Here is a 15067-nt window from a genome sequence, read left to right as displayed (position 1 = left end):
GCCTTGGTTTTGGAACAACACAAACATTATTTACCTAGTAAGTAATGACCAAAGTTCTTGGGTAGAGTAAAGATACAAAAATAGGTAATGAGGTCTCCATACATCACTGCTGAAGTTTAGCCTAACTTTAAACTAAAGCAGTACAAAATGGCTTCTTCTGCACAAGGACAAACTTTGCACTAATGTTTCTCAAAAATCAGTTATGTCTCCAGCTCTAGCCTCAGTTTGAGAGATATTTTAAAAGACAAAACAAAACTTTTCCTATGTCAGAGCCAAGGTAAAGGGGAGCTGGGCTCAAGACACCCTCTATCCAGAGTCCCTGGAACAGAAAGAGCTCTAGAAGCCACTGGGTGTGAGAACATTCAAGTCCTACGGTTTGAGATTGTGGGCCCGCGGCAGCTGTCTCTTCCCTTCTGTCACTGGGATGTCCATTTTGGGTGTCTTGAACACTGCTGGATCCTCGGCCATTAGGGTGGCCTGCATGCAGATCAGTTCCACTGGAGAAGGCTTCTGGGCTCCTTTGTAGGACTGGATGGCAAAACCTCCGGAATCAGACTTCTGGAGGGATCTTGGTCCAAAGAGGCTCCATTTATCTGCCGAGCTTCTGTCTTTTTCCCCGCTTCCAGAATCCATGGTGCTAAGATTGGGGCCAGGTAAGGCTGTGGAAGAACCAGAAGTGAACCAGCCTCTGGGCTTCTGCTTAGGGGAAGAGTGGGAGTTGCTGCTTGGGGTGGACTGGGTGGAGGCCGGCTGCTTCTCCTCTCTTGTTATCTCTCCACTCTGGAGCTTTAGTTTGTGGAGTGCTTCTGCCACTCGAGGGTACTTGGTCTCCTCGGTGGTGAGGCCCTTGTGGGGAGTGTAGCCAGCATCTCTCAGCCCTGCCTGGTGCTCAAAACGCTGAATACTCTCCTGGGTCTGTTTTGTGATCAGAGACCTCATGATGACATGGGTAGCTTTAGCCTTCACCACGGGGACCTTGTCCGCACCGTCAGTGGCCGATGGCAGGGCACGGGACGAGACACTGACCTCTCCTTCCTCCACCTTGGCGAGGTGCTGATACTTGCACTCTGGAATCACTGGCTTCCAGGGGATGCTGTCCATGTCTGATGGAGGAGGAATCATGGGCGGAGAGTCCTCCAGGGCATCATCATAGCTGAATGCCCGGTGGTACGTCCCGATGGGCAGGGACATCTTGCCTAGAGGCCCCCTAGGCTCAAGGGCAGGCATTTCTGGTTGTCTCGAAGCCATTGAAAGACTGGGATCCAGGTGCTTTTTCTATACCGAATTCAGAGCTGAGTCCCTGCCACCAGAGTGAAATGATGTGAAGATTATGCCGACAGGTATTAAAGAGGAACATTGTCCAGCTGCTGCAAATTAGCAAAGCTGCTCGGGAAGAGTCCATCCATTCCAGAGGTTCTGTTTTTCCACTTCCGCGGAGCCGCCTGCGGCCCGAGCTCCGGCACTAAAGAGGCTCCGAGGGCCCACGTCTCTCGAGAGGCTGTGGCACATTCATGACCCAAGCCATGGTGTGAGCGGCGCTGTGCCCGTGGCAACACAGAAGGCCCCAAGCACCAACCAGGGAGGGACCCAAAAATATATTTCTTATTATGAATCACAGCATCACATCATTTACATGAATGCTGAGTGCTGACTTGACAGTAATAACATTTCTTTTGAAAATTTCAAGAATATGATCCTTAATGAAGCAACAACTAGAAAAGTTAAAAAGTTCACACCACTGTCAGAAAAAAATGTGGCCTTTCTCCATGTTAGTTATAGAATTCTGGCTTAAAAACCCAGGGAGGAACTGATTGGTCTCAGGATGTTAGGAGGTGAGTTTTGGTGGACAAAATGATTTTGCAAACAGATTACTGTTTAATCATTCAGATGGCTCTTTTGAGTTACTTTAAGATCTGTGAGGTAGATGCAGGCAGTAAGTTCAATAGCTTGTCATTGTAAGCTGGACCGTTTTACAGAATATTGTATTAATTTTTTTCAAAGGCAAATGCAGTCAGGGTATAATGTCATAGCCACTTTCTGGAAAACAATCCAAACGTACATTTTTTCAAACACAATTGTAAGCTGTGGTTGATGTGGCAGCCCTATAGCTGAAGTGGACTGATTTCTGTATAACTAATTTCTTTGTGGCATTTAACCTGGCCATCCTTGGGTTCTACAAACCTCATTGATCAAGTTTCCACCCTTTGCTCGTGTCCTGTAATGTCCCAGGAAGTGGTGTTGAGAGGAATGAGGAGTTTGACCCACTTGGAGCTGAGTCGCCATGTTTACTGAAGCTAACAGTGATTTGACACATCCAAGGAAACTTTTCTCCCTGCAGGAACCATTTCCCATCACGTCTCAAACTTTTCTCCATTCTACTAGGAAAGATGAATTCTACTTTCCTCTGAGGTAGTAGAGGACAGTCAGGTTGCTGCCAAAAGACAGCTCTTCACACTCTTGAGAATGTGAAATGAACTAGTGTGTGGCCTGAGAGGCTGAAATTTGGCAGAATTGGCAGGTGTGAACGTTCTTCTTCACCTCGTGCAGAGTCATCTGGGGGAAGGAGACGGAGGGTCCTGATATGAGCTGTTTGCCGTTGCACAGTGCCGGCCACTGCATGACACTCTATACCAACAGAGAAGATGTGTGCCCCTGTGAAAAGAACTGACAGATATGATTTGGTTCTGGGAACTGAGCCACATGACACCATGCTGGAAACGAAGTCATTAGCTGTGATCTTGTAAAGATTCTGGCATTGTGAGATAAAGTGGTTTGATCACCAATGTGTCACATAATGAGGCTTTGGAGTAGCTTTAAAAGGCACTGTAGATCGATATGAAAATGAAATGTTTTACATCTAATGAAAAAATTCTACTCGGAGAAGAATATATTCAACCATTTAAAGTCTCTGTGTGTGTACATGCATGCATGCATATGTGTGCGTATGTGTGTGGTATAGACAAAGAGAAAATCCACTTAGGAGAACGTGTAAAGAACCTACTAAAAATCGTATGGCCAAGACATAGCCTTTAATTTTGGAACTACTGGCTGTAAAAATTGAAGGAAGTGAGCATCAGTGAGTGTAAAAGATGACAGCCAGAAAATATCACTGTGAGTTACCATATCAATAGAGCAATGAATTACCAGTGGCACAGAGGTGCTTTATGAGCCTTGGCAGCCAATTAGGTAAGAGTGGTTTCTCCTGGCATAGCAATTTGAAGTGGTTATTAACTATGTATACTGAAATTTGATGGGCTAAAAAAAAAGTTTAAAAAAAAATAACTTTCACATTGAATTGTTCCCCCCACTATGCTTTAAAAAAAACCCAAAAATCTCACGATGAGCTGAAGTAAGAGATTTTAATTCCCAAACAAAGATGACTAAACTGAAAGTATAAAACCTTCTATTTTTAGTGGATCCTGACGTTCTTTACTGTTTGCATTCCCAGTTTCCAGATAATATGTTCTCCAGTTGACCAGTTATTGTGCAGTAAGTAACATTTCACTATGTCAGCAAACAATGGCATGAACTGAAACAGTAAAACAAAATCTACTTGGAAAAAAACTAACATAGAAACATGGAAGTCTAGAAGTAGTCTAATCCCTTAGAAAATAAAAGACAATAAAAGTGGAGTTAAGATAAAAAGACAACACTATAGATTTTTCTTGGCTATATAAGTGCATATTCTTGTTTGTATTTTTATCTACATGATTGTGAAAAATCACCAGTCGGTTAACTGAATGGAGAAAAAGAAGATGTCAGGTTTTTTATTTTATATATATATATATATATATATATATATATATGTATATTACATTGATATATATTTGGGTATTTAACATATATTTAGTTCAGTATATATCTACCTCTTTATATATAAAATTATATTTTGACTTTCCAATTGATTCCAACTGTATTCTAAAATAATTATTTAATATATATCAAATATAAGCATATATTATTTAATGTTATATATTATATGAATATGTCAGATATGCATATATATTAAATATTTATTTTTAAGCCTGACCATTATGTTCATTAACCAAGGAGTGAAGCAGAATTCTATATTGCTATGTAAATGTGCCACAGACTTTGACATTTTAAGTATTTTCCTTATATTTTAAGTGTGCTTATCTTGAATTACCTGCTACTGGGGCACAGGGTTGGCTGATACCAGAATACACATGAAATATATTTTAAAAAATTAAATGAACACTTTCTATCTTTTAAAGCAATCCATTCTATTGTGCTAGACTATACATAAGGATTAAAAATATATTTATGGTTATTGAACTCGGTTTTGTCCCTTGTCATATCTGCTTGAAAAATTAATTCATATAAATTTTCTGAGCATATCTATTTGTAGAAGTATTTTAAAAAAAATAAGTTATATGAATTCCAAGGGAAGGACAACATAGATGAAATAGAAGATGATAAAGCAAGTGGTTCCTGATGTCCATTTGTTGTTCTTTTCACTCTTTGCTGAATCACACTTATGATACAATTACATTTACAATTAATTTAAAAATAAAGTTAAATGTCTAATTTTAGAATCTTAGAAAGTAGAGGCCAAAGGAAAGCACTCTCATCACAATAAACAGGAATAGTGGAATCTTCATCCGTGCAGTGTGGTAGCATTCATATCATCACTAGCAGTTTCTAACTGTCAGCATACAATTTTTGCCAGTGGATATAAATCTGCTTCCTTGCTTTCTACGTCAATCAAAAATAGCATCCTGGCATTTCATTTCGTGTTTCACAGACTGGAGATTTTTAGCAACCTGAGGACATGTGGCTTGAAAGCATGAGCAGTGTTGAGAACTGTATTCTCTTCCAGTCTTCATAGCTAAAGGGAGTTAGAGTTGAACAATTCCCAGTGCAGCAGAGAGAGCTAGAAAATACTAAATTCACAGGATACGGTTTTGCCATAGAAAAATGACTTTGGAGGTTTCCCTGAGTTAGGAGGAAGGGCAGCCAAGCTAGGGATTTGGAGTCATCAGAAATCATGCTGCCTTCCCCTCAGAGATTTTTCTAAGTAAAATAGTTAATTAAAATCTCAGGATCTCAGTTTCTACATCTGTAAAATAAAAGGTCTGAAGAGAGAAACTCTAAGATCCCTTTCAATGAAGAAATTTTATCTTTGTATGACACTATCTGTAATTACAAAGATGTATAATCCTATGGAATTTACAAATTAATTTCCCAAGTGAGGTATTTATTAGCTCTTTTGATGGCTGTATGTCATTCTTCGTGTGACTTTGACATTTCTTGGTCTATGTGTGACATCTGACCTATTACTGCTACATCCTGAATCAGAGCTTTGGCTGAGCAGAGATGTCCAAGTACAATCCTTATAACCCAGGGAGTCTCATAATTCCCCACAGGGACATTCGAGGGACCTTGAAGAATTTATGTTTGTGTTGGTAAATTTCTCCACATGGCATCTCTGGGAGCAGTGAAGGAAATGTACATTCTGACAGCTGCAATTTCCTATTGCCAGTGGCTGCTCAGCATTACTGCAGTCATAGGTGTCTGGAACTCAGAAAGTACAAAGGGCGTCATCATAGCTTCCTATTACTGGTCATGCTCATGTGATCAGTACTCTACAGAGGGCACTTAGAATGGACTAGCACTTTGAAGACAGAGAACTAGGTTCAAATCCCAGTTGCAGCAGCTGGCTGTGTAACCTTGGGGAACTTGACCTCTTTCCTTCATAAATGGGTGTGATGGATTACATGAGGTCATATTTGTAAAGCACCTAGTATGGTACTGAAGAATTCAAGGAGTGTTCTCTTTGTGCTGCCCTTCCATGCTGTGTTTACTCTGCTACAAATAAAATCAATTCAACCTGTTAGACTGTCAGCAGCTTCAGAACTGGACTTCTCTTCTGGCTTGAGGCATGCCACCTGCAGTATTTTCCACCAGAAAATAGTGTACTTAAAAAAATACTTGTCAATGTAGATTCTGAATATATCTTTGCATTTATAAAAACAAAAACAAAGCAACCAGAACAAAGAACATGAACAAGCCATTTACAATAGAATAAATACAGATGGCCAATAAATATGGAAAAAATGGTCCAACTCATCCATCACAGAGAAAGCCACAATTAAAAAACACAACAGATTTTTTGAGATATATTTCATATAGCATACAGTTCACCTATTTATAGTGTAAATTTCAGTGTTTTTTTTTTGTGGTACACGAGCCCCTCACTGCTGTGGCCTCTCCCGTTGTGGAGCACAGGCTCTGGACGCGCAGGCTCAGCGGCTATGGCTCACGGGCCCAGCCTCTCCACGGCATGTGGGATCCTCCCGGACCGGGGTACGAACCCGTGTCCCCTGCATCGGCAGGCGGACTCTCAACCACTGTGCCACCAAGGTAGCCCAATTTCAGTGGTTTTTAGTATATTCACATAGTTGTATGTGAATATCACTACAATTAATTTCAGAACATTTTCATACCCCCATCCCGTCCCTCCTCCTTTCACTCCACCTTACCCCGGGCCTCCAGCCCTAGGCAACTACTGATCTACTTTTCTGTCTCTGTAGATTTGCCAATTCTGAACATTTTATATAGACTGGAATCATACAATATGTTGTCTTTTGTGACCAACTTATTTCATCTTGTAAAATGTTTTCAAAGTTTATCCATATTGTAGCATGTACCCGTACTGAATTCCTTGAAAAAAATTTTAGAATTTATATTTTTTTAATTTTTTTGTTGTGGTAAAATATATATAACATAAAATTTGCCATTTTAACCACTTTTAAATGCATAATTCAGTGGCATTAATTACACTCACAATGCCATGCAACAAACATCAGTACCTATTTCCAAACTGTTCTTTACCCTAAATAGAAATGTAACCATTAAGCAGTAACTCCCTATTTCCCCCTCTGCCTCCAGCCCCTGATAACCTCTAATCTCCTTTCTGTCTCTATGAATTTGCCTATTCTAGATATTACATGTAAGTGAAATCATGCAATATTTATCCTTTTGTGTCTGACTTATTTCACTTAGCATGATGTTTTCAGGGTTCATCTGTGTTGCAGCATATATTAGAACTTCCTTTCCTTTTATGGATGAATAATACTCAACTGTATTGATATACCACATTTTGTTTATACATTCACTGTTGATGAAGACTTGGGTCGTTTCTACTTTTTGGCTATTGTGAATACTGCTGCAATGAACATTTGTGTGCAAATATCTGTTTGAGTCCCTGATTTCAATTTTTTTTTTTTTTAAAGAAGATGTTGGGGGTAGGATTTATTAATTAATTAATTTATTTTTGCTGTGTTGGATCTTCGTTTCTGTGTGAGGGCTTTCTCTAGTTGTGGCAAGCGGGGGCCACTCTTCATCGCGGTGCGCGGGCCTCTCACTATTGCGGCCTCTCTTGTGGTGGAGCACAGGCCCCAGATGCGCAGGCTCAGTAGTTGTGGCTCACGGGCCTGTTTGCTCCGCGGCATGTGGGTTCCTCCCAGACCAGGGCTCAGGTCCGTGTCCCCTGCATTAGCAGGCAGATTCTCAACCACTGCGCCACCAGGGAAGCCCCTTTCAATTTTTTGGAGCATATACTTAGGAGCGCAATTGCTGGGTCGTCAGGTAACTCTTTTTGAGAAACTGCCAGACTGTTTTCCAAAGTGGCTGCACCAATTTACATTCCCACCAGTAGTGCATGAGGGCTCCAAGTTCTCCATAGCTTCAGCAATACTTGTTATTATCTGTCTTTTTGATGATAACCATGCTAGTGAATATGAAGTAATATCTCATTGTGGTTTTGACTTGCATTTCCCTGATGGCTAATATCTTTTCATATACTTATTGGCATTTGTATATTCTTATGCTGCTAGTACAAGTGTAAATTGATTTTTCAAAAAACAACTTTGGACGACAGGTGGCAATTTTGTTCTTTTTGAGCCAACAAACCCACTTATGGGAATTTACCTGAAGGAGATAACTAGACAAGCATAATGTACACTTAAGTTACTGCAATTATTTTTATAATAAAGAAAAATTGGAAATACACTCAGCAAAAGAAGTTTTAAAAATAAATTATTTCATAAAGATGGTATACCATGCAGCTATTAAAGTGATGATACAGTAATAAATATTTTGACATATAAAATACCTAAGATATATTATGGAATGAACAAAGTGGATCACAGAGTAACATGCAATTTTACCATTCATGTTAGTGCTCGTCTTCTTCTCTTTCTATTTATGTACATAGGGAGACATCCAGCAGGATACCTGGTAAAAGTAAATAGTGCTTACCTCTAAATAGTGGGATTTGGGATTACATTTTTATTTCTCCTTTGAGATTTTCTTTACTGTTAGAACGTGCAAAAAGTTCTGGTATCATAAGAATAGTAATAAAGCTACTTTCAAAGGAAAAATAATTCTGCTGTGAATTGTGCCTCTTACTCTCTCCCTTACTATTGGGGAGCGTTCTGCTTTGACCTCGAATGCCTACCTTCAAACCGCGAGAGAATCTCAATGAACTATAGCAACGTAGAGAGCTGGTGGAACAGAAATGCCTGTGCCTGTTTTCATTGAATTTCCTTGCAATAATTACACAAGTTTAATTACAGCAAATAAATTAAAATCAATACACTGGAATCAATATGCACAAAACAAAATGTGCTTGTTTTACAGGTCCTAATAGGATCCCAAGTAGGAGCCATTCACTCACATATATTTCTAGCACATCAGCCTTTGAATGGAAATTTGTGAGGGATGATGAGGGAAAAATCTAGAACATTTCCCCATTCTGGCACCCATCATTAGCCAAGAGTTCAGTTCATCCAGGCTTGTTCAGCATTGTTTGTGCTCTGTCATGCCTTTGTATATGTTGTTCTATATTCTACCAGAAGGCCTCTCTCCATCTCAGATTCCTGAAAACGTCCCACTGTTCCACCAAGACAGGCTTTGTTTAATACCTGTGTCTTCCAAGAATATGTAAGTGATTGGAGGTCAGTTTCTTGTTTATCTGTCTTCACAGCTCCAGAGCACAGTGCCTTTGCTCTCACAGCAGGCTTGTCATAAAATATTGACACTTGCCAGTCATGGATTTGTCTGGAAAGTTGCTTTAATTGTGTCCATCTTTAATTCTTCCATGTGCTTCTTCCATGTGCTTCCCCCAAGAAGTGGAAATGTCCTCTCAACCCCTTACAATTACATTGAGTAATTCACTGTTTTCCTTGAAGATACCCTTCTTGAAGCACTCCATTTTCTAGCTCCAGTGTGGACTGGTGATTGTCTAGACTAGCTTCATAGCTGTTGTCCTGGGATCTCCCTTCACTATCATCCTGGGAATTCTCTCTTCCCTCTCCTGGATTGGACCCAGGGCTGGTTTCATGGGGTCTGGGTCCTGTGCCATTACACTTAGAAGGGTCTGCATTTGGCTTAGTGCTCAGTTGTCATCATCTTGAAATTCTTAATAAATTTTGAACAAGGGTTCTTGTGTTTTCGTTTTATACTGGGTCTCATCCTGCAAATTATGTTGCTGGTTCTGAAATGGACCCTGAGTTTCTGGTTTTGCTTTCTTAGTAAACTCTTTGATGTGGAAGAGCACCTATTCTGGTAGCTTCCTGAGTAAAGCTGAATAGGAGGTAAATGTTTCTGGGAATTTTGCATGTCTTGAAAAAAATCTTTATTTTACTCTCATACTCTAGTAAGAGTGTGGCTCAATATGGAGTTCCCAGTTGGAAGTCATTTTCCTTCAGGGTTTTGAAGGTATTGCTTTATTTTCTTCTCGTGTCCGGTGCTTCTGTTAAGAAGGAAGATGCCCTTCTAATTCCTAACCTGTGTGTATGACCTATTTTTTTGTCTCTCAGTCACAGCTTTGCTGTCTACTTTTTGGTATCCAAGCTTGATTGCTGTAATCTCCTCTCCTCATCTCCTTATTTTTGCAGGTGAATTTTTTTTTTTTAATCATCACTTTAGGGCTTCCCTGGTGGCGCAGTGGTTGAGAGTCCGCCTGCCAATGCAGGGGACGCGGGTTCGTGCCCCGGTCCGGGAAGATCCCACATGCCATGGAGCGGCTGGGCCCGTGAGCCATGGCTGCTGAGCCTGCGCGTCCGGAGCCTATGCTCTGCAACGGGAGAGGCCACAACAGTGAGAGGCCCGCGTACCACAAAAGAAAAAGAATCATCATTTTAGCAGTATTTTGCGAGAGAACAGAAGATGTAAACACGTTTTCAATCTGAGCCACATTTCAAGGGTTGTGTCACTTAGCAAGTTTGCCCTTTCTCTTGGTATGCAGAATTAGATGCTAGTGGTGGGGAATAATTTGCATAAGAAGCCCCAGTGCCTTCTGGAAGAAATACTAATCTCTCTTTTCAAAATTCAGTGTTAAGGAAAACCTTTGCAGTGATCAAGGGCTGCAGACAAGAAAGAGCACCAAGAACTCCAGAGAGAAGTTCGCCTTGAGAAAAGAGTAGACTGTACCGGTGACCCAGTGTGCTACTTATGCTGCTGGAATAAGGGTTGGCTACATGAGACTGAACAAAAAAAACATCTCCTTGTCATCCAAGAAGATGTAGCAAACCAGTTCTCTATTGTTGAACACTAATGCGTGTGGTTTTCAGTTATTATGAATAGTGTCATCAATATCCTTGTACATACATTTTTCACGTTTTTCTTTTTTACCCTCACATTTTATGTGTTGCTTTGTGTCAGAGTGCCTCCAGAAAAGTTACTGCCTCCTTGGACTTAGTGAGATTTTATTTAAAGGAAGGGATTTCTTTATAAAGACCTAAAAATGTTTTCCCCCCTTATTTCATAAATAGAAGAAACATTAAGGTTATTTGAGCCTCTGGTTTTATTTGAGTATGAATATTTGTTCAGGTTCAGTTTCCACTTTTGGTGGAAGTGGAATGCATTTGTAATATGGTTATAATACCTAATTATTCATATTCCAGAAAGAAGGATGTATTTTTTATGGCCTCTGAGATTTCATTCTCACCCAGGTCTACATCTATTTATAAGTATATATTTTACAAGCATTTCTCTGGAAATTTCAGCCATGTGGAAGTAGTCTGATGATAGAATTAAAGAAACTTTTGTTTGCACTTTGTGCTTTTGAGGTTAATGGAAATTTAAAGTGGGCAGCTGTTGGTCTGCACCCTCGGGAGCTTCCTGGGTGAAATCCGAAATTGGCCCCCATACCCAGAGGGCAAGGAGAGGCCGAAGAAAGAGGCGGACCAATTGAGATTGGCAGGTGGCAGTTTTACATTTGAGGCTTGGGTGGCCAGCAAGATAAGAAGATCACTGCACCCACCTGCCAGAATCTTAAAGAGTTTATATAGAGGCCTTAATGGGGTTCAGTCAGGTAATCAGTCCAGATGGTCTCAGTAACACATTACTCTCTCAAGGGTAATCCTTGAAATGGTTCCAGCTATAGCAACGGTGGGCAGAATGTATATTCCAAGGACAGGGGAGCGAGTGAGGAGCCTCTGATTGCCCAAGTCCAGCTCTTGGGTCAACTGGCAGCCAGGTCCTCTTGATGACCTCCCCCCAAAGCAGCAGAGCCCTAGAGAGAAAGCAAAAATAGCAGGAGTTCTCGCCCACTCCAGTTTTACTGAGATGTAATTGACATATGACATTGTGTACGTTAAAATATACAAACATAATGATGTGCTATATGTATGTATGGTGAAATGATCACCATGTAAGTTTAGTTCCATCACCTCACGAAGGTACAGTTTGCTTCCTTGCCATAAGAACTCATAAGATTTACTCTTTTAGTGACTTTCTAATACACAATACGGTATTACCTATTAGCTGTAGTCACAATGCTGTGCATTACATCCCCGGACCTTATTTATCTTATAACTAGGAGTTTGAACCTTTTGACCACCTTCACCTAACCCCAACCTGCAACCACAAATCTGATCTCTGTTTCTATGAGTTTGGTCTTTTTAGATTCCACATATAAGTGAGAGCATGGAATCGGGAAGAACAAATCTGACTCCATACTGGATCTGTTTCTTTTACTTTAACCTTTATATTCTATTGTTTTTGCTACAAGTTAACCACTAAAGGGATGTTGCCTATAGCTTAAAGTATACATAATGGCCCATCTCTGGGAACCCTGCCTCCCATGTCTGAGCATTAAGCTAAAATACCTTTGTTTAAGCTCACAGGAAACATCCTGACCAGGCCCACCTATGAATGGCTGCAGGAAGGAAGAAATTAACAAATCCCCTCCAGAGTCAGGACGGAACCAGGAAATATTTGCAACAATTTATCACCTTTTTTTTACTTTACCTCCTCACTTTCCCCTCTTTGCTTTATAAAAGAAATTACCACCCAAACTTGGACAAGATGATTCTTTGGGACACTAGCTCACCATTTCCTCGGTCTACTGGCTTTCTGAATAACGTTGCCATTCCTTGCCCTACCACCCTATCTCTCGATTCATTGGCCTGTCCTGCAGTGAGCAGTATGAGCTTGGACTCAGTAACAATCATACAGTATTTGTCTTTCTCTCTCTGACTTATTTCACTTAGCATAAAAACACCAGGTTTACCACCATTCATATAAATGCTAGAAAGTGGTATGTTTTCATCCACGTTCCGGTATATTTAGACTGAATGATATATAAGTTCAGGTAGATAATTTCAAAATATATTGACTTCAATGCACAAGATTGACTCCAAAGGTGTGTGATCTTTTCTACTGTTCTACATGGCTTTGGATGGCTGAACATCCTCCACGAGAGGCCCTGACAGTTGGATACGTGGCCGTGGTGGGAGGAGTACACCTGAGGGTACCTGTGCTCAGGTGGCACAGTTTGTAATGCAAACCTTCTTGAAGGTGACTATTGATTTCCTGCCAAATGTAAGGGCAGAACACTTAATAAATAGCAGCATTTTTTGCTGAATTATCTTTAATTAAAAATATATCACTCAGGGCTTCCCTGGTGGCGCAGTGGTTGAGAGTCCGCCTGCTGATGCAGGGGACAAGGGTTCGTGCCCCGGTCCGGGAAGATCCCACATGCCTCAGAGCGGCTGGGCCCGTGAGCCATGGCCGCTGAGCCTGCGCATCCGGAGCCTGTGCTCCACAACGGGAGAGGCCACAACAGTGAGAGAGGCCCGCGTACCGCCAAAAAAATATATATATATATATATATCACTCATACCAATATAGCTTTAAAATTTTTTCAGAAACATATATATATATATATATATTACTTTTCAAATGTTTATTTCATTTTTTAAAAACTTTTTATTTTATATTGGAGTGTAGCCCATTAACAATGTTGTGATAGTTTCAGGTACACAGAAAAGTGACTCAGCCATACATATACATATATATTTTTAAAGAGCCTGGAAGTTACCTTCAGCTTCACTCATATTTCCTCACCCTCCTCAATGTCCAGTTGAGCATAGCAATTCAACTTCCAAAAATATCTTGCAAGTCAGTTATTTTTTTTTCCATCCTATGCTACCATTGCCTTAATTTATGTTCTACTATGAATTCAAGATCCCAGCAGCTTCTAAATAGGACCCCTGCTTCCAGGGTCGTCCTTATTTAATAACTCCCCACTGTAAACTCATTCAGTCATTCTCCTACTTGAAAATCTTCATGGATATATTATTTACAAAGGGTTAAGATAGTACAAAGATGGTGAGGTTCTCTGGGGCTAGTAAGGATGGCAGCCTACCACCCCTGGACCAGAGGAAGTAAGTAAGGAAACAGTGACCCTGAGTGAACTTGTGACTTTAGGGCAGGCATGCTGCCTTTTGATAGAAGAATATGGTCACTGCCAAACTGTAACTGGGCAGGGAGGGAACTGGGGAAATAAACACCCCACCTATCTCTGCACGCTCTATGATCTCCTGCTGGAACTAGCCATTGCCCAACCCTGCCAAAAGCTAGAAGGCAAGCAAGGGAGCATGGTGATGCTGTCCACAAATATTAGCTCCCTGGGGTACAGATCAAGTGGAGAGAGGATGTGGGGGGAAAGGGCAAATTGCTGAAGGCAATTCAGCAGAACAGCTTTTTCTGATTCCCCCAAGCTGAACTCATTTCTCCCTCATTGAATTTCCAAGGACATTTTATTCATTCCTTCACTCAGGCACCTGTGATATTATATTTGTAAATTATTTCCATGTTTAGATGATAAACTCCTTCATTTAAAGGCTCTATCTTTTTTTTTTTTTGACATCTTTATTGGAGCATAATTGCTTCACAATGGTGTGCTAGTTTCTGCTCTATAACAAAGTGAATCAGCTATACATACACATATATCCCCATATCTCCTCCCTTTTGCGTCTCCCTCTCACACTCCCTATCCCACACCTCTAGGTAGTGACAAAGCACCGAGTTGATCTCCCTGTGCTATGCGGCGGCTTCCCACTAGCTATCTATTTTACATTTGGTAGTGTATATATGTCCATGCCACTCTCTCACATTGTCCCAGATTATACTTCCCACTCCCCGTGTCCTCAAGTCCATTCTCTACGTCTACGTCTTTATTCCTGTCCTGCCCCTAGGTTACTCAGAACCACTTTTTTTTTTTTTTTTTTTTTTAGATTCCATATATATATGTTAGCATATGGTATTTGTTTTTCTCTTTCTGACTTACTTCACTCTGTAAGACACTCTAGGTCCATCCACCTCACTACAAATAACTTAATTTCGTTTCTTTTTATGGCTGAGTAATATTACACTGCATATATGTGCCACATCTTCTTTATCCATTCATCTGTTGATGGACGCTTAGGTCGCTTCCATGTCCTAGCTATTGTAAATAGAGCTGCAATGAACATTGTGGTACATGACTTTTTTTTTTTTTTAAACATTTCTTTTGGAGTATAATTGCTCCACAATGGTGTGTTAGTTTCTGCTTTATAACAAAGTTAATCAGCCATACATATACGTATATCTCCATATCATCTCCCCATAGTGTCTCCCTCCCACCCTCCCTATCCAATCCCTTTAGGTGGTCACAAAGCACCGAGCTGATCTCCCTGTGCTATGTGACTGCTTCCCACTAGCTATCTATTTTACATTTGGTAGTGTGTGTATATGCATGACTCATTTTGAATTA

The 15067-nt window shown here is 40.5% G+C and overlaps 1 pseudogene; it reads right to left on the bottom strand.

Moving 5' to 3' along the window:
- Positions 1 to 336: 336 nt before the first annotated feature.
- On the bottom strand, positions 337 to 1418 carry LOC111174426 (putative monooxygenase p33MONOX pseudogene; annotated as a pseudogene).
- Between the last annotated feature and the right edge of the window lie 13649 nt (positions 1419 to 15067).

The sequence above is a fragment of the Delphinapterus leucas genome, chromosome 4 (assembly GCF_059928025.1).
Source record: "Delphinapterus leucas isolate spDelLeu-1000000601 "Yukka" chromosome 4, BTC_Dleu_Yukka2, whole genome shotgun sequence".
Lineage (NCBI taxonomy): Eukaryota > Metazoa > Chordata > Mammalia > Artiodactyla > Monodontidae > Delphinapterus > Delphinapterus leucas.
This window is presented reverse-complemented; position numbering and strand designations above follow the sequence as displayed.